Source organism: Dendrobates tinctorius, unplaced genomic scaffold (genome assembly GCF_039654945.1).
Source record: "Dendrobates tinctorius isolate UK_male_01 unplaced genomic scaffold, ASM3965494v1 ptg000008l, whole genome shotgun sequence".
Classification (NCBI taxonomy): Eukaryota; Metazoa; Chordata; class Amphibia; order Anura; family Dendrobatidae; genus Dendrobates; species Dendrobates tinctorius.
The window spans coordinates 16371083-16394067 of record NW_027361676.1 but is presented as its reverse complement, the minus strand read 5'-3'; the positions used below and the strand labels follow the sequence as shown (position 1 = coordinate 16394067).

General features: G+C 39.4%; 1 long non-coding RNA gene across 1 annotated transcript in view; it reads right to left on the bottom strand.

The window, feature by feature from the left end:
- Window positions 1-6240: 6240 nt before the first annotated feature.
- The window catches only part of LOC141089419 (uncharacterized), a 35956-nt gene continuing 19211 nt past the window's right edge, over window positions 6241-22985 (bottom strand). The window contains exon 3 of the long non-coding RNA XR_012232280.1: window positions 6241-6347. This is a non-coding gene — a long non-coding RNA (uncharacterized lncRNA). The remainder of the gene's footprint in view (window positions 6348-22985) is intronic.

The window sequence follows — 22985 nt, the reverse complement described above, 5'->3', positions numbered from 1 at the left end:
CTGGCAGCATCGGATCGCAAGAAGGGCAAAACCTTAATTACAGTGGCCTCGCATTTCTTGACTGTACATGGGGGTTCTACTTCTAATATTTTACTCTTTGGTTTACAGAAGATTTTCCCAAACGCCAGAGGAGGGAATTTGAAGAAGCTCCTACTTCAAATAGAATCCCGTTGGATCTTTAACTTGAGAAGCTTATCGCCTAATGGACTAAAAGAGGAACTTCTTTTCACAAGCTTTCTTGTCTGAAGACTATATGCCTCTATTGCCTCTACATGTGGACGTACCTCCCTTTTGCCTTTCGAACCCTTTTGTGAGATTTATTTGGATAGGTTTAAGGATAATAAATTCACTTTTCCTTATTCATGTTCAGTCTTTGTACTGGTTCTTGTTTATATTCCCAATGTATACAATTTTTATTTCCTTATTTAGGATATTGGGATGGTTTTGGATTGGTTTCAGTCATGGCCCTATTCTGGGCTTGCATTTGTCATCACATTTTTATATTATTTATCTTTTGATTTTTTGGTTCTAATTTGGGGCACTAATTTTTGCCTGATACTACCATGGCATGTTTACCATTTTTTGACCTTGATATTATCCCGTTCTATTTTTGCTCCAGCTCTAATTGGCCGCATACCCTAACCTTTGGGTGCCCTATTTTTTACAAACTTTGGCTCTGGAAATATTATTACCCTCATCTAAATGTGCCTGATTATGCTGTTTGGAAAAATACCTATTGTGCCTGCTGTATGTCTCTGTAGAAAGATACATTTATGCATATGTGCTTACTCATGCCCTTTTACCTTTTTCCCCGCACTTTAGGGTTCATTCGATTCGGTATATGTCCCATCCAATTGTCTACCCCCTCCCCCTTTTGTCCTTTTCCTATTTTTTGGGCTCTTCTGATATATGTCTTTTTCAGACTTCCTTCCATGTTTTTCCATCTTGCCCTTTTTCTATTTTAGGGTCCTGGCATCACATGATTTTCATCTTATTTCAGATGTTTTACTGGGGCTCTGTGGCTCTCTATTTTGTGTGCCACCATCGCTATTTTTATGTATATTCTTTAATGCTTGTGTCATTATATAGGCATCAGCCTTCCTGACAGGTCTCCTCACCCCCCTGTGTCTGCGCAGTTTATTTCTAAGGAATACTTCTTAATCTTGAGAGGGGCCATGGTGCGCACGCGCAGTTTATAGGCACACGTCACCTCAATTGCTGTGTCTTGCACAGTATGGATTTTTCTCACCACTTCTTCTCTGCACGTCAGGGAGCTGTGGTGCGCATGCGCAGTTTGTGGGCACACGTCATCTCCACCTCTGTGACCTGCGCAATATGTATTCTTTCCACTTCTTCCTCTCTGCATGTCAGTTCATAGCACCGTTGTGCGCATGCGCGGTTCTGACTCAGATGTCACTTTCCTTCAGCAGCCGCTCCTCCATTTCTGCCCGCCCCTGGAGCTTTCTGAGTGCTCGCGTCTACTGGGGCTGGTATGCCACTTATGATTTCCATTATTACCACACACCTTTTTCCCCTTTTCCCCTGATTGACCGCTACTTAAGACTGGATGATTGCTATTTTCTCTACTTTCCCTGACGAAGCTACATCTAGCAGCAATACGCGTGGGGCTTCCCACACTGCCTTGGTCCCGGGACTATTTTCTCCTGACTGCCTACCCCTGACGCCCTTTGCTGGACTGCCTTCTATAGCTGTTGAACAGCTAGTGGAAAGCGTCAGCAGGCTGTTTTAAAGATGATGTCTTTGGGCGACAACAGACACACCGCGGAGGTACTGGCCGAATACTTGCAGCGAGAAACTGAGTCATGGCTGGGTAGTCTACATCTTGAGCCAGGCAATGTAATTTTGTGGTGGCCATAGCCCTGGCAAAACTCAGACACATACCTTGCCTGGCTCACACCTTGAACCTGGTGGGGTAGTGCATCATAAATAATTATTGGGAGTTAACAGCCCTGCTCCATAAGGTGCGAAGACTGTGCACATCCATCGCTTGCCCATAGACTCCAGTCGTATGCAGAGGCTGCAGCGATCGCTCCACCTCCCCAAGCACCGCCTAATCATAGACGTTGCAACAAGGTGGAACTCCACCATGCACATGGTTTAGAGGCTGTGTGAACAGAGGCAGGCTGTAATGCATTTGTGGGAGGATACATGGGCAGGCAGTTTGAGGGCAGACATCGCGTTGTCGAGTGTGCAGTGGTCATAGCTGAAAGACCTCTGTAAAGTCCTTCAGTGTTTTGAGGAATGCACACGGCTGGTAAGTGCAGACGACGCCATCATAAGCATGAGCATCCCACTTATGCGTCTGCTTATGCAAACTTTGATGCACATTAAGGATCAGGCATCTGCAGCGGAGGAGGAGGAGGAGGGAAGCCTTGATGACAGTCAGGCATTGTCTGCTCAGGGAACTGTCCTGGACAAGGTGGAGGAAGAAGAGGAAGAGGAGGAGGATGAGGGGGACGATTATTTTGGGGAGGAGGATGCTTCTCAGGGGCAAGAGAAAATGTTGGCTTGCCAAGGTCAGGTACAGGGTTTGTGCGTGACTGGAGGGATGTGGATTTGGCAGAAAGTCCTCCTCCACCCACCACTGGCAGTGCATCATTGACACCTGGAACATTGGCCCACATGTGTGATTATCTCTTGCGGATCCTAAAAAGGGACCCCCGCATTGCCAAAATTATGAAGCATGATGACTACTGGTTGGCCAGCATCCTCGATCCACGCTATAAAAGCAAATTACTGAACATCATACCACAGGAGAACCTAGAGATAATATTGGCAAACAAACAAGCAACTCTGGTAAACGGTTTGTTAGAGGCATTCCCAGCACACAGCAGCGGTGCAGGTTCTACCACGAACCATACTGGGCAACATGGAAGAGGTGTTCGTGGTGCACACAGCTGAAGTGGCGTTGGAGACAGGGGTTTCATGACCATGCTGTGGACTGATTTCTCGAGTACCACTCACACGACTGGTAATACTGAATCGATTGCAACAGACAGGAGACAGCAGTTGTCAACTAAGGTTCAAAATTACCTCTCCTCCCCTATCAATGTTCTCCCTCACAGTTCATTCCGCTTTGACTACTGGGCCTGTAAACTGGACATCTGGCTTGAATTAGCACAATATGCCTTACAGGAGCTCACTTGCCCTGCTGGTAGTGTGCTATCAGAAAGAGTCTTCAGTGCTGCTGGATCAATCCTGACAGAAAGAAGGACCCGGCTGTCGATCCAAAATGTAGGTGATTTCACCTTCATTAAAATGAACCATACCTGGGTTTCAAAGGATTTTGTACCACCTTCCCCTGATGATACATTGGTTGCCAGCAAAGTGGCTCGCTTTGTCCTCCTCTTCCTCAGACTTCTCCAATTCCTCCATTTGCAGCTGCTGAACGTCCAGCCTACACCTCAACATATGCCAGTTTTTCCACTTCCCTAACTGGGCTCTACCCCCCCCTCAACTTTAGCCAAATAATCCCCAGTTTTCAATGCGTTACTATTATTATAATGTAAATTAAGGTTGACAAGATTAAGTAATAAGAATTGATGTCGTTGCCATTGAAATGGGCACTGTAGGAGTGTTTACTGTCCTCCACTCACTGCTGACTTTTATTCCCCATTGACTTGCATTGGGGTCGGGTCTCGGTCGGAACTCCAACTTTTGCCGATAGTTGGCCGATTTCGTTCGACTCGACTTTTGGTAAGGTCGGGTGGTCCGAAACCCGACTCGACCCTCCCGGAGGCAAAGTCGCTCATCTCTAACTGTGATACACCTGTGGTGTCAATATGAGCACTGCACCCCTAGATGAATTTATTGAGAAGTGTAGCTTGTAAAATGTGGTCACTTATAGGTGGTTCTGCAGTTCTGGCACTTCAGTGGCTCTGCCGACGTGACATGCCACCCTCAAACCAGTCCAGAAAAATCTGAATTCTAATAATGGAGCTTCTTCCCTTCTGACCTTTGCACTGTACCTCATAAGTAGTTTGTGACCACATATGGTGTATCAGTGTATTCAGGAAAAATTGCACAACAATTATTGGGGTTCATTTTGTGATGTTAGTCTCACAAAAATAAATTCATTGTGGACAAAATAACATTTTTGTTGGAAAAATTTGATTTTTTTTAATTTATTTTATTTTATAAACTTCTGTGAAGAACCTGAAAGTTCAAGGTGCTCACCACAAATCTAGATACATTTCTTGAGGAAAATGGGGTCACTTGTGGGGCGTTTCCACTGTTTAGGCACATCAGGAGCTCTCCAAATGCAACATGACACCCACAGACCATACCATGAAAGTGTGTGTTCCAAAACATCACTCCTTTTCTAGAGGTTGCCGTGCTCCCAAACAGTTGTTTTAACTCACTCAGGAGAAATTGTACAGCAAATTTTGCTATCCATTTTCTCCTTTTACCGTAATGAAGCTGCTAAATTAGTTGATAAAAGAACATTCTAATGTTAAAAATGTGATTTTTTATTCTTACAATTCAATTATAGAAACTTCTGTGAAGCACTTGAGCGTTCAACTTGCCCATCACACATCTAGATAAGTTCTCTGAGGGGTCTGGTTTCCAAAATGGTGTCACTTTTGGGGGGTTTCTATTAGCACATCAGGGGCTCTCCAAATGTGACATGGAGTCAGCTAATTATTCCAGAAAATGTTGAATTTAAAATGTCAAATGGCACTCTTTCCTTTTTGAGCCCTGCCGTGCTCCCAAACAGTAGTTTCCCTTCACATATGAGGTATCAGTGTACTCTAGAGAAAATGCACAAAAAATCTGTTACTCTTGTGAAAATGCAAAATGTGGGGCTAAAAAACTGTTTTGTGTGAAAAATTAGATTTGGTTTAATTTTCACAGCTCCAATTCTGTGAGGCACCTGGGGGTTCAAGGTGCTGACCACATATCTAGATAAGTTCCCTGAGGGTTCTAGTTTCCAAAATGGTGTCAGTTCTGGGTGGTTTTCCCTGTTTATACACATCAGGGGCTTTCCAAACACGACATGGCGTTCGCTAATTATTCCAGCAATTTTTGCATTCAGAAAGTCAAATGGCGTTCCTTCCTTTCTGAGCCCTGCCATGCACCCATACTGTATTTTTTCCTCACATGTGGAGAAATTACACAATTTTTTTGGTGCATTGTTTTCTGTTACCCTTGCAAAAATAAATAATATTGTGTCTAAAGTGCAATTTTTGTGAAAATAAATTTAAATGTTCATTTTTTTCTTTCCACATTCCAAAACGTTCTGTGAAATACCTGAAGGGGTAATCAACTTCTTGAATGTGGTTTTGAGCACTTTGAGGGATGATGTTCTTAGAATGAGGTACCTTTTGAGTATTTTCTGTGAAATAAACCCCTCAAAGTCTCTTCTAATGTAATGTGTTTCCTAAAAAAATGGTTTTGTAAATGTTGTAGGAAAAATGAGAATTCGCTGGTCAAATTTTAACCCTTATAACTTCCTAACAAAAAAATTATATTTCAAAAATTGTGCTGATGTGAAGTAGATATGTGGGAAATATTATTATTATTATTATTATTATTATTATTATTATTATTATTATTATTATTATTATTTTGTGCAAGATAACTCTCTGATTTAAGGGCATAAACAAAGTTTGAAAATTGAAAAATGTTCACAATTTTCACCAAATTTCCTTTTTTCACAAAAAAGTACAAGTTGTATCAAATAAATTTTACCACTATCAGGAAGCACAAAATGTCCTGTAAAAACATTCTCAGAATCAGTGAAATCAGTTGAAGCGTTGCAGAGTTATTATCTCATAAATTATAACTGGTCAGAATTGTAAAATTTGCCATGGTCAAGTGCAAACAGGCTTGGTGGGGTAGAGGGGTTAAAGGGAAAGTGTCAAATGATGTATGTTTCCCGAATTATAAGCTGCATGAATCAGAGATTACCAGTCAAATAACAAACTTGTATTTTGACTTCAAAATGCTGTGCATATTTCATTTCCAAGGTTTGTATAGCTTGGGTCACTTTCCATCACAATGAGGATTCAAAATTATAACATAAAAAATGCATAGTACTAAAGCTGAGCGGATCTGCTGAGATTTGAATTTAGCAAATAACCCAGAATTTACAGGGAAATTCAGTGCTCAGTGAAGTTACTCAATGAGAATGGAATGTTCCTTACTATGCTCTGAGGTCTATATAGATCACAGAGCATAATGAATGTAGGATGTTAAAAGAAAAAACCTCATCACTCACCTGTCCTACCATCCCCATCTGGTCCTCGGCACCTATTATTTTCTCTTTCCCTTGTTGTGCACATTCTCTTTGGTCTCTTCATTCCAGGTCATGACTTCCAGCACATCTGCAAATATAAAAAAAATTGATTTGCACTTCCAAACAGAAAAAAACAAGTGTGAACAGGTGCAAGCTAAGATAACCACTTTACATAACTAACAAATTAATGCTGCTCTTTGAAATGCTTGAATATATGAAATTGGAACTGCATTACTGCTAGAGAAAACATGTTACAAAATTAAGGTACTTAGCCAGCAACACCTTTTTTGGGACCCTAGACCTAACATGATGCCTCTCCCGGGCTAAAAGCTTTCCATCAACATGTGCCAACATGCAGGGATGTCAGAGGCCTTGTCATATCAGAAGTCTTGGCCTTGATTGAAGAGGCGTGGGCAATGAGGAAAAGGGAAATAAAGAGTCTCGGAGAATGGACAGCATGCAGTGGATATAGGTGAGTGATGATGTACATAATTTTTTTAACCACTTGCCTATCACCATATGATTCAGCAAAATGGTGGCTGCACTTGTCCTCAGTTTTTCTGGATTCACGAAGAGTAGATCTAAATTCTGGGGAATACTAATTTTTAGAAAATTCAAGGAGAATTCAATTCCACCCAAATAAATTTGCACATCTCTATGTGAGATCTACTTTTTAACATCCTTGCACAGGTCACATTTTCATATGAACCAACAAAAGAAGCAAACACTAGCACTATTCTGACTGCATACCTTTTGCTGTGATCAGACAAGACTGGCTCACGCTGTGACGAATAGGTGCTCAACCCAAAGGAAATAGCCTTGATTGCAGATGGTAGAAGAAAAGAGTGTGGAACTCCAATCTATGTTAAAATCTCAGGGAGCGGGATTCCTCAGGGCAGACGCTTCAACGGGTCCAGATACGGATACCTGGACCCATTGAAGCATCTGCCCTCACGCAAAACGACCATCTCCCTCCATGAATCCTGCTCCCCGAGATGTTAACATGAACTGGAGTGCCACACTCTTTTCTTCTACCGTCTGCAATCAAGGCTATTTCTCCTTCTTTTACCTTCTATGTCTAAAGAATAAAATTCATCTGAGTTAGCGTGAATTGGAGTGCCATCCTCTTTTCTTCTGTATCTACATTTTCATATGTGACCTCAGTGACTAACTAAAATGAGCCTTTCTAGAGAGCTTAGAATGTGGCTGTAATCTACTGATAACTGGTGTCAAGTAATGCTGCAAAGCTTTTTTTTTTATACAGTTACAGTATATCACTGGTATTTCCATTAGAGATATACAATGTGATGAGTTTGTTTCTAATGAAAAGCAACTGTCCAAAGTCACCAGTTTGAATCACTTCCTAGACTGTGGCATTCTTATGCTGTGTTACTGGACTTGTTCTTCAATCTAAGCATTAAGAAAATCGGAAGATTGTTCACGGACATCAAATGGTATTAATAAACTGGAGAAAGCTGAATGCTTTTTCAATTGTCCAAGAATATTTTTCTTTGTGGACTGAATGACTTTCATGCTTATTGCCTCCATTATATTTTTCTCTCTGTACTTGTTTACCTTTGCATTTAAAACTGACTTCAAATTATACTGCACATTTATGGAGCAGACAAGGAGAATGTGCTTTTGGCAGGGCTGACTTTCTGTCTAAGGAAACCTAGTTTAGAAATGTTTATTTTATTCCACATTGAAGTGATATAAGTATAGACTGTTTTACATATAAATGTTTTTTTCTCTACTCCGCATGCAGCAATAAAACAATAGCACAGAATGATGGATTTGGAGTAAACTCAGGTATTTTGTTTTTCAGTTCCACTGATAACTTGTTTATAGACAGTACAACTTCAGCATGATTTCTACATCCAAGCAAATATACAATTGAAGGCTCCACTGTATCAGTGAGACAATATTGATTTATAATGATGTAAGTGATTTATTGAAAGAAAGCAATTAGCATTTATTTTAGTATTGTATGGTCATTGCAAAGGAAGAAATCTTTGGAATGCACTACTATACATTGTTTTGCTACCTTTTTATCCAAAATTCCATGCTGAAAGGGCACTTTCCGCTGCCTTGTTCATTCACTTAGAGGAGCTGATGTGAGCTACAACTGTATCAAAAATCTCTACCCCAGTGTGAGTATCTCTGCTCGTATTCCATTCTCAGATGCTACTTATGAATACTCTCCCTATCTGAGCATGTGGGACACAGAACAAGTTGTACACATAGTGAGTGACAGCACAGCTGTGAGGAAGGCTTGGAAATTCTTTAGAATACTTTCATTTTGAATCTTCAAGAAAGATTAAAAAATCTGTCAAATGTGCACTTCAAAAGATTGTTATCTCTAGCTAGTGTATACTTCTCTAGGAGAAAATAGACTTCTTTAATTGTTAAAATTGCAAATTGCTTGAAAAAAAAGCAACTTTCAATTTACTTATTTAAAAAAATCTCTCTGTTCTCGTTTATTGTTTATTGCTAACTGTCCACCGCCACAATCTGGCAGCAGTGGGTAAAAATGCAAAGCGTTTCTAAACACTATTCAATAGAGTTTGTAAGCACTGATCTGAGGCTGACTGGAGTGCAAGGTTAGCTTCCAATCTAGCTAGGTGCATCTTCTTGCATAATTGGAGATCAAATAGTTTGATGAGTGCAAATTGGGCCTAAGTCAGACATCAGCGACTTTTATTGTGAACAAAAATGATTGATTTTTATCAGTGTTTTTGCCACAGACCCATAAGCTTGCATTGACAAATTTGCTCTTTGACTCGGATCAAATTTGGACATGACTCCTCGTTTTGGTGTGGATCATTTGTTTGGAAAAATATACAGACAAATGAATTGTCCATAGAACTCGTACCACTAAGGCCTCTGAAAAATCTGGATAGAACTCGAATGGGAAAAACAGACATCTGAATGAGGCTCTCAGGGGAATTTGTTACCCACAAAACGCTAACTGAAAAAGATCATACCTGTTGTATAGACTTTAGTGGTTTACTTGGCTTAAAAATCTATTTGTTGAAGCAAATGAGGTAGCTTCAGTGCAAACTCTGCAAGGCCAATGGTTTAGTGCACTGTTTGGCCACGTCAATTTGCATATAAACAGGGCCGATATCACCACCAAGCACACCCGGGCAAATGTGGGGGCCTACTCGCTGTCGGGGACACTGGCACACTATGGGGCCTGTGAGCTGCGAGCTCTGGCACCAGGTCCCCCTACCCCATGCTTAAAACTGTTTGAAATACTCATCTCTCCTCGTTCCCCATTGGCTGCAGGTCCAGTCTCCTGACTCTCTGACATCTCAGGGCAGAGGACACAACAACATCACTACAGCGTGTTCTCTATGTTGAGCAGTGCAGAGAGCCAGAAGAGGCTGAAGACACCGGAGCTGAGGAGACCAGGGGCTACAGCCAACAGGAAAAAAGAAGATTATTTATTTTGTGTAAATGGACCTCATTCTCTATAGATCATTATATAAGGCCCATTATTCTGTATGGAACAATACATGGAACCCATTCTGTATAGATCATTATATGGGGCCCATTCTGTATGCAGCATTATATGGGATCCATTCTGTATGGAGCAATATATGGAGCCCATTCTGTATAGAGCATTATATGGGATCCATTCTGTATGGAGCATTATATAGAGCCCATTTTGTATGGAACAATATATGGAGCACATTCTCTATGGAGCATGATATGAGGCCCATTATTCTGTATGAAGCATTATATCAGGCTCATTCTGCATGGACCATTACATGGAGCCCATTCTGTATTGAGCAATATATGGAGCACATTCTCTATGGAGCATTATATTGGGCTGGTTATTCCGTATGATGCATTATATGGGGCCCATTTTGTATGGAGCATTACATGGAGCCCATTTTCTATGGAACATTATAAGGGGCCTATTTTTCTTTATGGAGTAGTATATGGGGTCCATTCTGTATGGAGCATTATATGGGGCTCATTCTATATGAAGCATTATATGGGATCCTTTCTACATGGAGCATTATATGGAGCCCATTCTGTATGGAGCATTATATAGGGCCCATTCTGTATGGAGCATTATATGAGACACATTCTGTATGGAGTAATATATCTAGCCCCTTCTGTATGGAGCATTATACAGCTCTGGCAAAAATTAAGAGACCACCTCATCAAAACCCTGTCATGGGCAGCCCATTCTCCAGACTTGAACCCCATTGAAAACCTCTCGAATATAGTCAAGAGAATGATGGATAATCACAAGCCATCAAACAAAGAAGAACTACTTAAATTTTTGCGCCAGAAGCAGCGTGAAAGACTGGTGGCAAGCATGCCAAGACACATGAAAGCTGTTTTTAAAAATCATGGTTTTTCGACAAAATATTGATTTCTGAACTCTTCCTGAGTTAAAACATTAGTATTGCTGTTTCTAAATGATTATGAACTTGTTTTCTTTGCAATATTTGAGGTCTGAAAGCACATGGTTTTTTTACCATTTCACCTTTTCAAAAAAAAATTAAAAATTTATTGCTTGGAAATTCTGAGACATGTTGTCAGAAGTTTGTAGGCTAAAAGGACAATTTCCATTTTACTCAAAAATATACCTATAAAGAGAAATATCAGACAAACTGAACATTCGGAAGTGGTCTCTTCATTTTTGACAGAGATGTATGAGGCATTATATGGGGCCCCTTCTGTATGGAGAAATATATGGAGCCCATTCTATACAGAGCATTACATGGGGCCCATTATTCTGTATGGGACCCATTCTGTATGGAGCATTATATGGTGCACATTTGATATGAAGCATTATATGGGACCCATTATACTTTACGGAGCATTATATGGGGTCCATTATTCTGTATGGATCATTATATGGGACCCATTATTCTGCATAGAACAATATATGAGGCCCATTATTGTGTATGTAGCTTTATTTGGGGTCCATTATTCTGTATGGAGAATTATATGAGGTCCATTACTCTGTATGGAGCACTATATGCTGTCCATTTTTCGATATGGAGCATTATATGGGGCAAATTGTTCTGCATGGAGCAGTATATGGAGTCTATTATTCTGTATAGAGCATTATATGAGGCCCATTATTCTAAATAGCCTTATTCTGTATGGAGTGCTATATGGTTCCCATTATTCTGTATGGAGCATTACATCTCTGACAAAAATTAAGAGACCACTTCCAAATGTTCAGTTTGTCTGATTTTCTCTTTATAGGAATATTTTTGAGTAAAATGTTAATTGTTCTTTTAGTCTACCAACTTCTGACAACATGTCTCTGAATTTCCAAGCAATAAATTTTGCATTTTTTTTTCTGAAAAGGAGAAATGGTCAAAAATAAAAACCCCCTCTGCTTTCAGACCTCAAATAATGCAAAGAAAACAAGTTTCTAATCATTTAGAAACAACAATACTAATGTTTTAACTCAGGAAGAGTTCAAAAATCAATATTTTGTGGAAAAACCATGATTTTTAAAAACAGCTTTCATGCGTCTTGGCATGCTTGCGACCAGTCTTTCACACTGCTTCAATTTAAGCACTTCTTTGTTTGATGGCTTGTGATTATCCATCATCATCTTGACTACATTCCAGAGGTTTTCAATGGGGTTCAGATCTGGAGAACCATGACAGGGTTTTGATGTGGTGGTCTTTTAATTTTTGCCAGAGCTGTATATGTGGCAGATTATACTGTGTGAAGCATTATATGAGGCCCATTATTCTTTATGGAGCAGTTTATGAGGCTCATTATACTGTATGGAGCAACATATGGGGCTCATTATGCTCTATGGAGGACTATGTGGTGTCCACAATACTGAGTGCACTATGTGAGAGTGGCACTGTCTGTGTGGAGATGCAGAGCCCCTGAATGTGACAGAATTGAATTAAGTCAGCGGCTAGAGATGAGCGAATATGTTCAGGAAGCGATTGCCAAATATAAATTCGGTACGAATATGGTACATTCGGATTCGTGATTGGTAACACAAGCATTTTTCTTAAAATCGGAAAAAGTCAGTAAAATTCAGTAAAAGTGCAGAAAAATAATTGCTTTGCCACTAAAGTATTTTAAAGTAGATTATAGAATAGAAGCCAGCAACTCATGTGGGGCGTACAGTATAATCACAGCGTGACAGGTTAGAATAGAATAGATTGAATAGATATATACACATAGAATACATATACTGTATATAGATGTCAGTGACATACACATATATGTACACTGCTCAAAAAAATAAAGGGAACACTTAAACAACAGAATCTCTTCTATCCTGTTAGCTCCTGCTGTGATTTTACACTACGTGGCTGCTGAATTGCCGGTTTTTCCTTTATTTATCTATGTAATATATACACACTGCTAAAAAAAATAAAGGGAACACTTAAACAACAGAATATAACTCCAAGTAAATCAAACTTCTGTGAAATCAAACTGTCCACTTAGGAAGCAACACTGCTGCTGGGTTGTTGCCCTCCTACGGCCCCCTCCACATCTCCTGGTGTACTGGCCTGTCTCCTGGTAGCACCTCCATCCTCTGGACACTACGCTGACAGACACAGTAAACCTTCTTGCCACAGCTCTCATTGATGTGCCATCCTGGATGAGCTGTACTACCTGAGCCACTTGTGTGGGTTGTAGAGTCTGTCTCATGCTACCACGAGTGTGAAAGCACAACCAACATTCAAAAGTGACCAAAATATCAGCCAGAAAGCATTGGTACTGAAATGTGGTCTGTGGTCCCCACCTGCAGAACCATTCCTTTATTGAGGGTGTCTTGATAATTGCCAATAATTTCCATCTGTTGTCTATTCCATTTGCACAACAGCATGTGAAATTGATTGTCAATCAGTGTTGCTTCCTAAGTGGATAGTTTGATTTCACAAATTTGATTTACTTGGAGTTGTATTCTGTTGTTTAAGTGTTTCCTTTATTTATTTGAGCAGTGTGTATATATTACATAGATAAATAGAGGAAAAACCAGCAATTCAGCAGCCACGTAGTATAAAATCACAGCAGGAACTAACAGGATAGAAGAGATGGATTACATATAGTAAATACGCAAAGAATAGGTAGATATATAGATGTCAGTGACAAATACAATAAATACAGTGTGTGTGCACCTTACTGTACATGTATTTAAGTAATAAAAGATTATTTTTAGGAAAAAAATGGCATGGGCTCCCGTACAATTTTCATAACCAGCAGAGGGAAAGCTGAACACTGGGGGCCAATGTTTATAACCTGGGAAGGGGGTAATACTCATGGAGCTTCCCAGGCTATTAATATCAGCTTACAACTGTATACTTAGCTTTCACTGGATATTAAAATGGGGGACCCTAAAAAAAATGTAGGGCAACCCTATAATTAATAACCAGCAAAGGGTATCCAGACAGCTGTGGGATGATATTAACTCCTTTACTCCCAAGGGTGGTTTGCATGTTAATGACCGGGCCAATTTTTACAATTCTGACCACTGTTCTTTTATGAGGTCATAACTCTGGAACGCCTCCATGGATCCCAGTGATTCTGACACTGTTTCTTGTGACATATTGTACTTCATGTTAGTGGTAAAATTGAATTCATATAACTTGCGTTTATTTGTGATTAAAACAGAAATTTGGTGAAAAGTTTGAAAATTTAGCAATTTTCCAACTTTGAATTTTTATGCCCTTAAATCACAGAGATATGGCACACTAAAAACTTAGTTAGCAACATTTCTCACATGTTTAATTTACATCAGAGCAATTTTAGATCCAAAATTTTTTTTATTACGAAGTTATAAGGTTAAAAGTTGCCAAGTGATTTCTCATTTTTACAACACCATTTTGTTTTTAGGGACCACATCACATTTGAAGCCACTTTGAGGGGTCTATATGATAGAAAATACCCAAAAGTGACACCATTCTAGAAACTGCACCCCTCAAGGTGCTCAAAACCACATTCAAGAAGTTTATTAACCCTTCAGGTGCTTCACAGGAATTTTTTGAATGTCTAAAAAAAATGAACATCTAACTTTTTTCACAAAAAAATTATTTCAGGTCCAATTTTTTTTATTTTACCAAGGGTAACAGGAGAAATTGGACACAAAAGTTAATGTTCAATTTGTCCTGAGTACGCTGATACCTGATATGTGGGGGGAAACCACTGTTTCGGCGCATGGCAGAGCTCGGAAGGGAACGAGCGCTGTTTGACTTTTTCAATGCAAAATTGGCTGGAATTGGAGTTTGGAGAGCCCCTGATGTGGCTAAACAGTGGATCCCCCCACAAATTACACCAGCCATACAATTAAAAAATCATATTTTTTCCACGAAAATGATTTTTTCATCCCCAAGTTTTATTTTCCCAAGAGAAACAGGACCACAAAAGTTATTGTGTAATTTGTCCTGAGTACGCCGATACCCCATATGTTGGGGTAAACCACTGTTTGGGCGTATGACAGAGCTCGGAAGGGAAGGAGCACCGTTTTACTTTTTCAGCGCAGAATTGGCTGGAATTGAGATCAGACGCCATGTTGCGTTTGGAAAACCCCTGATGTGCCTAAACAGTGGAAACCCTCCACAAGTGACCCCATTTTGGAAACTAGACCCCCAAGGAACTTATCTAGATGTGTGGTGAGCCCTTTGAACCCCCAAGGGCTTCACAGACGTTTATAATGCAGGGCGTGAAAATAAAAAAATCATATTTTTTCCACAAACGTGATCTTTTAGTCCCCAATTTTTTTTATTTTCCCAAGGGTAAAATGAGAAATTGGATGCCAAATGTTGTTGTCCAATTTGTCCTTAGTACGCTGATACCCCATATGTGGGAGAAAACTACTGTATGGGCACACGTCGGGGCTCGGAAGGGAAGTAGTGAAGTTTTGGAATTCAGACTTTGATGGAATGGTCTGCGGGTGTCATGTCGCGTTTGGAGAACCCTGATGTGCCTAAACTGTGGAAACCCACCACAAGTGACCCCATTTTGGAAACTAGACCCCCCAAGGAACTAGATGTGTGGTGAGTACTTTCAACCCTCAAGTACTTCACAGAAGTTTATAACGCCCAGGTGTGACAATAAAAAAATTATATTTTTTCCACAAATATGAACTTTTAGTCCCCAATTTTTTATTTTCCCTAGGGTAGCATGAAAAATTGAACCCCAAATTTTGCTGTCCAGTTCGTCCTGAGTACTCTGGTACCCCATGTGGGAGAAAACTACTGTATGGGTATACATCGGGGCTGGGAAGGGAAGTAGTGATGTTTTGGAATGCAGACTTTGATGGAATGGTGTACGGGTGTCCTGTCGCGTTTGGGGAGCCCCTGATGTGTCTAAACTGTGAAAACCCCCAACAAGTGACCCCATTTTGGAAACTAGACCACCCAAGGAACTTATCTAGATGTGTGGTGAGCACTTTGAACCCCCAAGTGCTTCACAGAAGTTTATAACGTAGAGCCATAAAAATAAAAAAATCATTTTTTTAAACAAAAATGATATTTTTGCCCCCAATTTTTTATTTTTCCAAGGGTAACAGAATAAATTGGAGCACAAAAGTTGTTTTGCAATTTGTCATGAGTAGGCAGATACCCCATATGTGGAGGTAAACCAATGTTTGGGCGCATGGTAGAGTTTGGAAGGGGAGGAGCACCATTTGACTTTTTCAATGCAGAATTGGCTGAAATTGAGATCAGATGGCATGTTGCATTTGGACAGTCCCTGATGTGCTTAAACAGTGGAAACCCCCTAATTATAACTCCAACCCTAACACCAACACACCCCTAACCCTAATCTCAGCCCTAACCCTAACCCTAGCCCTAGCTCTAACCCTAATCTCAGTCCCAACCCTAGCCCTAACCCTAGCGGGAAAATGGAAAAAATACATTTTTTTTAATTTTATTATTTTTCCCTAACTAAGTGGGTGATAAAGGTGGGTTGATTTACTATTTGTGGCAGGTTTTTATGTTTGGCAGCTGTCACACGCTAAAAGATGCTTTAAATTGTAAAAATAGTTTTTTGCATCACCACATTTTGAGAGCTATAATTTTTCCATATTTTAACCCACAGAGTCATTTGAGGTCTTATTTTTTGCGAGACCAGTTGATGTTTTTATTGGTACCATTTTCGGGTGCATGACATTTTTTGATCGCTTTTTATTCCAATTTTTGGGACGCAGAATGAAAAAAACCCAGCATTTCATGAATTTATTTTGGGGGGCGTTTACACCGTTCCGCATGTGGTAAAATTGATAAAGTGGTTTTATTCTTTTGGTCAGTATGATTACAGCGATACCTCATTTATATCATTTTTTATGCTTTGGCGCTTTTATACAGTAAAAACAATTTTATACAAAAAATAATTATTTTTGCATCACTTTTTTCTGCGAGCTATAACTTTTTTATTTTTTGCTGATGACACTGTATGGTGGCTCGTTTTTTTGCGGGACAAGATTACGCTTTCAGCGGTACCATGTTTATTTATATTGGTCATTTTGATCGCGTTATTACATTTTTTGTTCCGCAGTATGATGATAAGGCATTGTTTTTTGCCTTGTTTTTTTTTTGAAGGGGTTCACTAAAGGGGTTAACTAGTGGGACAGTTTTATAGGGCGGGTCATTACAGACGCGGCGATACTAAATATGTATACTTTTATTGTTTGTTTTTTACAAATAAAAGAATCTATTAGGGAATTTTTTTTATTTATTTAGGAATTTTTTATTAATTATTTTTACACGATTATTTTTTGAACACTTTATTATATTGTACCAATGTGGGACATTACTATATAGTGTCAGATTGCTGATCTGACACTTTTGCAGAGCACTGTCAGATTAGCGATCTGACAGGCAGTGAAGCAGGCTTTCTCAGCGCCTGCTCTTAGCAGGCACTGAGGAAGCCACCTCCCTGCAGGACCCCGAAGGCCCCCACGGCCATATTGGATCCAGGGGCCTGCAGGGAGGAGACCCTTGGAGCAGCACAAGCACATCACTCTGCTCCGAGGGTCTTAGGGAAGCATGCAATGATCTCCCTCCCTGCTCGATGCTTCCTTATGCCCCTGGTACACTGCAATCATGTTTGAGCGCAGTGTGCTGGGGGTTAATGTGCCAGGTGTCAGCTGTGATAGTCAGCTGACACCCAGCCGCGATCAGCGGCGCTCAACCCGTGAACACCGCTGATCGTGCTGGACGTACTATTCCATCCTTGGTACTTAGGTCCCAGGTCACATGGATGGAATAGTACATCCAATGTAGGAAAGGGGTTAATAGCCTAGGAAAGGGCCATGAAACTGGCCCCCCAGGTTAAAACATCAGCTCTCAGGTACTCCAGAAATGGCGCATCTCGAAGATGTGCCAATTCTGGCATTTAGCCTCGCTCTTCCCACTAGCCCTGTAGCGGTGGCAAGTGGGGTGATAGTTGGGAGGGTTGATGTCACCTTTGTATTGTCAGATAACATCAAGCCCCAAGGTTAGTATTGGAGAGGCGCCAATAAGACACCCTCATTACTAACTAGAAAAGTTCTTTTGTTGAAAGAAAGACACAGACTCCTTTAATAATCTTAATTAAACCATACTTATGACCTCACCCATTCCCAGGATGCCCTCATCATCTGCAAAAGAGATGTAAAAAAACAAACAACAATATTCCTCACCTTTCCACAGAGATGCTTTTAATCCACTTGTCTCACGACGGGTCTAGCTCTGGTACATCCAGATGGCAGGTTGAATGGCTGCAACCATGCAGCCTGTCATCCAGTCATTCTGTCATCCTGTGATCTCAGTGTCTGCCTGTGACCCTTTGGGCTAGGGGTTGTAAGAGAAGATCCAACCATTCACCTAATCTTTCCCCCACCAATCCCATTCCTGACACAATTGATCTCATGGGGGGGGAAGTTTTTTTATGGGTTTTTGGTAAATCCCTGGATTTATCAGAGATAGTACCGAGGTATTGAATATGATGGATGGTTTAATATGGGATACTAATTTTTCTTGGATAACGACAGATGTCATTTTTCTGTACACATCAATACCCCATAAAATAGCAATTTATGCGCTACAGTTTCACTTACAAAAATACAGCAATTTTCCTCCTGATTTTCAAAATTACATATTGGATGTGACACATTTGTTAATTTCGAACAAATATTTTTTATTTAATGAAAACTATTATATGCAAACAAATGGTGTTTCAATGGGGGCTAAATACTCCCCTTCATTGGCAAATCTAGTCATGAGCTGGTGGGAGGAGTTGTACATCTATAATGCTGATAATGCTTTCATCAACTGCATTCAATTTTATGGGAGATATATAGACGATATTGTCATAATTTGGAAATCTGATGTATCGACTGTGCAGGAATTCATTTCTTATTTAAACTGTAATCCTTTGAACTTAAAATTCTTGGTGCGACATGAGAATTCCAACATTGATTTTTTTAGATTTAAATTTAACAGGAATACCTAATGAGTCTGTGGTTACACGCACTCATCGAAAAGACACAGCTGGAAATACGATACTCCATGCTAAAAGCCATCACCCAAGGCATACGATCAAAAGTATACCTGTGGGTGAAATGACACGCGCTAAAAGAAACGGCAGCCGCCACGAAGATTATAAAAAAGAAGTTTGCAGCACAAAACAGCGTTTAAGTAGAAGAGGCAACAATCAATGGAGCTTAGATAGGGCAGAAAAAATTGTGGCTAAAAAACCTCGTTTTAAAAAACAATACAATGTAATTAAGAACCCTGTTAACCCTGTAAATTGGTCTTGCAATTTAGTAACCAATTTCCATGTATAAAAAGAATTATTCAAGATAATTTACCAATTCTCAAAGAAGATCCGGACATTGAGGAAATAATAAAAAAAGGATTAAGAATAGTCTCTAGAAAAGTGAATTCAATAAAAAGCCTATCGCCAAGTTTTCTCAGCACATCGCAGGAACATACAACTAATTGGTTAAACATGAAAGGTTTTTTTTAAGTGTGGTGCCAATCAGTGTAAAATGTGTAGATATACTAAAAATGCACTAAATATGGAGATTTTAATGACAACAATTTGAAATCAAAGATTTCATAAATTGCAATTCTAAGAGCGTTGTCTATGTCATGGAGTGCACAGCTTGTCAGTTAAAATATGTAGGCAGCACAAAGCGCACTTTAAAAACAAGAATTAGGGAGCACATCCATGACATAGAGAGCGCTAATACAGATAGAAATATATCTCAGATATCGAAACATTTTGTTAAAAACCACACAAATAAATTTGATTCACTGAAAATATATGGTATAGAAAAAATCCATAATCGGATCAGAGGTGGTGATATAGAAACGATACTTAGGAACAGAGAAGCCTGGTGGATTTTCAAATTAAATACCAGAATACCACGAGGCTTAAATAAAAGAAAAGATATTATTATGCTTTTCTATTAAACTAACAAATTCATGTAATTTCTGAAAATTCTGAAAATCAAACTATGATCCTGTTTGTTTTCTGAATTTATGGTATCTTATTATCTTTATTATGAACTTATTGATAATAAATTTGCATGGGTATAAATCTGAATTAACGGGTCTATTTAATAGACAAATTATTTCTCACCTCTTGATTCTGACAATAAAAGGTAAAAACTATTAAAATGATTTTTTTCTCTATAAAAATTAAATCTGAAATAGTTGCAATTTATATTATTGTGGATTGCTACATAATACTACTAAAATCGCAAGCATTATTTATGTCATATTAATGCTACAAAATTTTCTGTACATGAATACAATGGGAATTATTCCTCCTTCCTTCCCAGTTTTACAGAAATAGTTTTGCTAAACAATGAAATAAAAATAAAACACAAATATGAAATTAAAAGGAAATTTAATGTACAAAAACATGATAATTTATCTGTATATGGTTGAATTGTACATCCTGTCATGTTTAATTTAGGATTCCGTTGATGATTTTAACTCTGTCTGTATCACATGTTTTCCCCTTTTTTAGTGTTAATTATTTTACCGGTGTGCCGACCGGACATGGTATATAAGATCTGTTTGCAACGAAGCTGTGTATCATGACTAAGGGTGCGAAGTCACCAGAAACGCATTGAGAATGCAAGCCTTGTTTTTCTATGCTGGCCTTTTAACCTCACCATTGTATGGACTAAGTGAATAAAGGGATTTATATGTTTTCACTACATCGTGGAGCTGGACATTCCTTTCTTCATTGTACTGATGAATCAAACCTGGTTGTTTTGTTCTCGTTCTTTTTTAGGGAGAGACGTTCCATACAGGAGGCTATTTCTTGTGGTTTTTGACACTCTGAGATAACCTCTTTTAATCACCCTTTTACTATAGCCCCTATCTGTGAATCTTCTTGTTAAGTCAATGGCTTGTTGCTCAAAACTCTCGTCTTTTGAACAAATTCTTTTAGCACGCAGGAATTGACTCACTGGAATTCCACGAATTGTGGAAACTGGATGTGCAGAATCTGCAACCAACAATGAGTTAGTTGAAGTACTCTTACGGAAAATATCCGTATTCAAAAACCCATTAGTGTCCACCACCATTTTAATATCCAAAAAATCCATCTCTCTACCAGATCTGAAAGTCAATCTGATGTTTTTATCATTATCATTGAGATGTTTCATAAACTTATGTAAACCTTGTAAGGGGCCATCCCACAGAAAGAGAATGTCGTCGATGTACCTCATCCAGTTGTGAACATAGTTCAACTCCTGGACGAGGTCATCTTGGAACACCTCTCTCTCCCATGCCCCTAAAAACAGGTTAGCATAAGATGGGGCATAAGAGGGGGCACAGCAGGCCCCCATTGCTATGCCTTGTAATTGGAGATACTTTTTTTAATTAAAAATAAACATGTTGTGCGTAAGTATAAATTCCAACAAGGTCATGATCAGTTCAACCAACAATACATCTAAAGAACTGGAATCCAGAAAAAACTTAACTGCAGCCAAACAATCCTGATGGCGAATCGATGTATATAGCGATTCCACATCAGCAGTTACGATAATCATATTCTCATCCAGCGAAAGCTGATCCAATCTTTGTAATGATGACGTGGCATCCCTAGTATATGATGGCAAATTCCACACTAATGGTTTAAAAAAAAAATCTACCATGTGTCCAATAAGTTCACATGGCCCATCATTACCTGCCACAATCGGGCGACCAGGAGAATCCAAGGTGTTTTTATGTATCTTTGGGATTAAATAGAATGTAGTTAATTTTGGGTGGCCATTTCGAATCTGATCCAGCAATTTCTTAGAAATGATACCTTGTGTAAAGGCCTTATCCAGGGTATCCACTAGGAGACTCTGGAAGGAGAATAAGGGGTTATACGTTAATCTGCGATAGCAATTTACATCATTGAGAAGTTTGCTGGCCTGTTTTTCATATTGACTTATTGGCCAAATTACCAAATTGCCCCCCTTATCGGCCAGCTTAAAGACTACATCGTCCCATGTTTTAACATCCATAAGCGCTGACTTCTCCTATTTTGACAAATTAGAAGTACCCCCTTGTTTTCGAGCTAATTTAGCAATATCTGAAGAGACAAGTTTTGTAAACACTTCCACTGCTGGACAAAGTCCTAAAGATGGAAATGTTTTACATTTAGTAAACAAATGACTTGGGATCATATTCACCTCTATAGGGGCTATGTTCTCTTCTTGCAATGAAACCAGAGCATCAATAGCTTCTTTTAACATCATGTGATGACGGGTTCAGCTCCCTGATTGGCCCTCTATAGTTATAAAAAGAGCTCCTAATCTGTTCTGGGCATGCCCCCGGAAGAAGCAAGAGGGCAAAATGCGCATCGGGGCGTGGGGGTTTATGCACTGGACCATGATCACCACCACTCTGTGGATAAGGTATTTACCAGTTATAACGCGAATATTTGCATCTCCATCTTTGGCAAGAGATTGGTTCCGTGGGGTAGTTTATGCATATATTTAGACCTTTTCAGGTCAATTAAGCACTGGCACTTTATATATACTACTCTTTGTCTGTTAACCCATTATATTATTGCCTTAAAGGGATATTTAATTTTGAGATGAACTTTAGAGGTGGTGAGAGGAATGTCATTAGTGTTATGGATATACCGGGATATAGTGTCATCTTGTGTACTATGTAAATGATCAACTGAGAACCATAATAGGAATGTTGCTAGCTTTCTTGTCCCTCATTTTTTGGTCTGTGCATTTGCCCCCTTTGGGTATGTTATGATTAATATGGATATGTGGCCTTTTATATTCATTTCTTTTTGTACCCAATAAAATTGTGTGATTTTATTATACTTAATTTTTTGGTTCGCTTCATTTTTTGGGTAAATTAGTTACATCTTTTGCCCATTAATGTATATTGTCATGGTTGAAGTGCCAATTTACTATTTGGACACTATAGTGTTTTGACTAGTGACTGGAGGTAAACTTTACGTCTCTGATCACAGGTGCTGGCTCATGCTGTCTTTTGACAGGATGGGAATGGCGGTTCTCTGACCAGCAGGGATGATTTTACCGCCAATCAGAAGCACTACGCTTGTGTTTCCCATGCTGTCACACAGCATGGGAAATACCGGCTTTTGTGGGTTCGGCTATATTCGGCAATTAAATCGGCGAATATTGCAAATTCGGCGATCGAGAGCCGAACCGAATATGGAAATATTCGCTCATCTCTAATATTGAGTCTTTTAATAAATTTGAAGGATTTATCAATAAAGGTTTACACACTTATGAAAG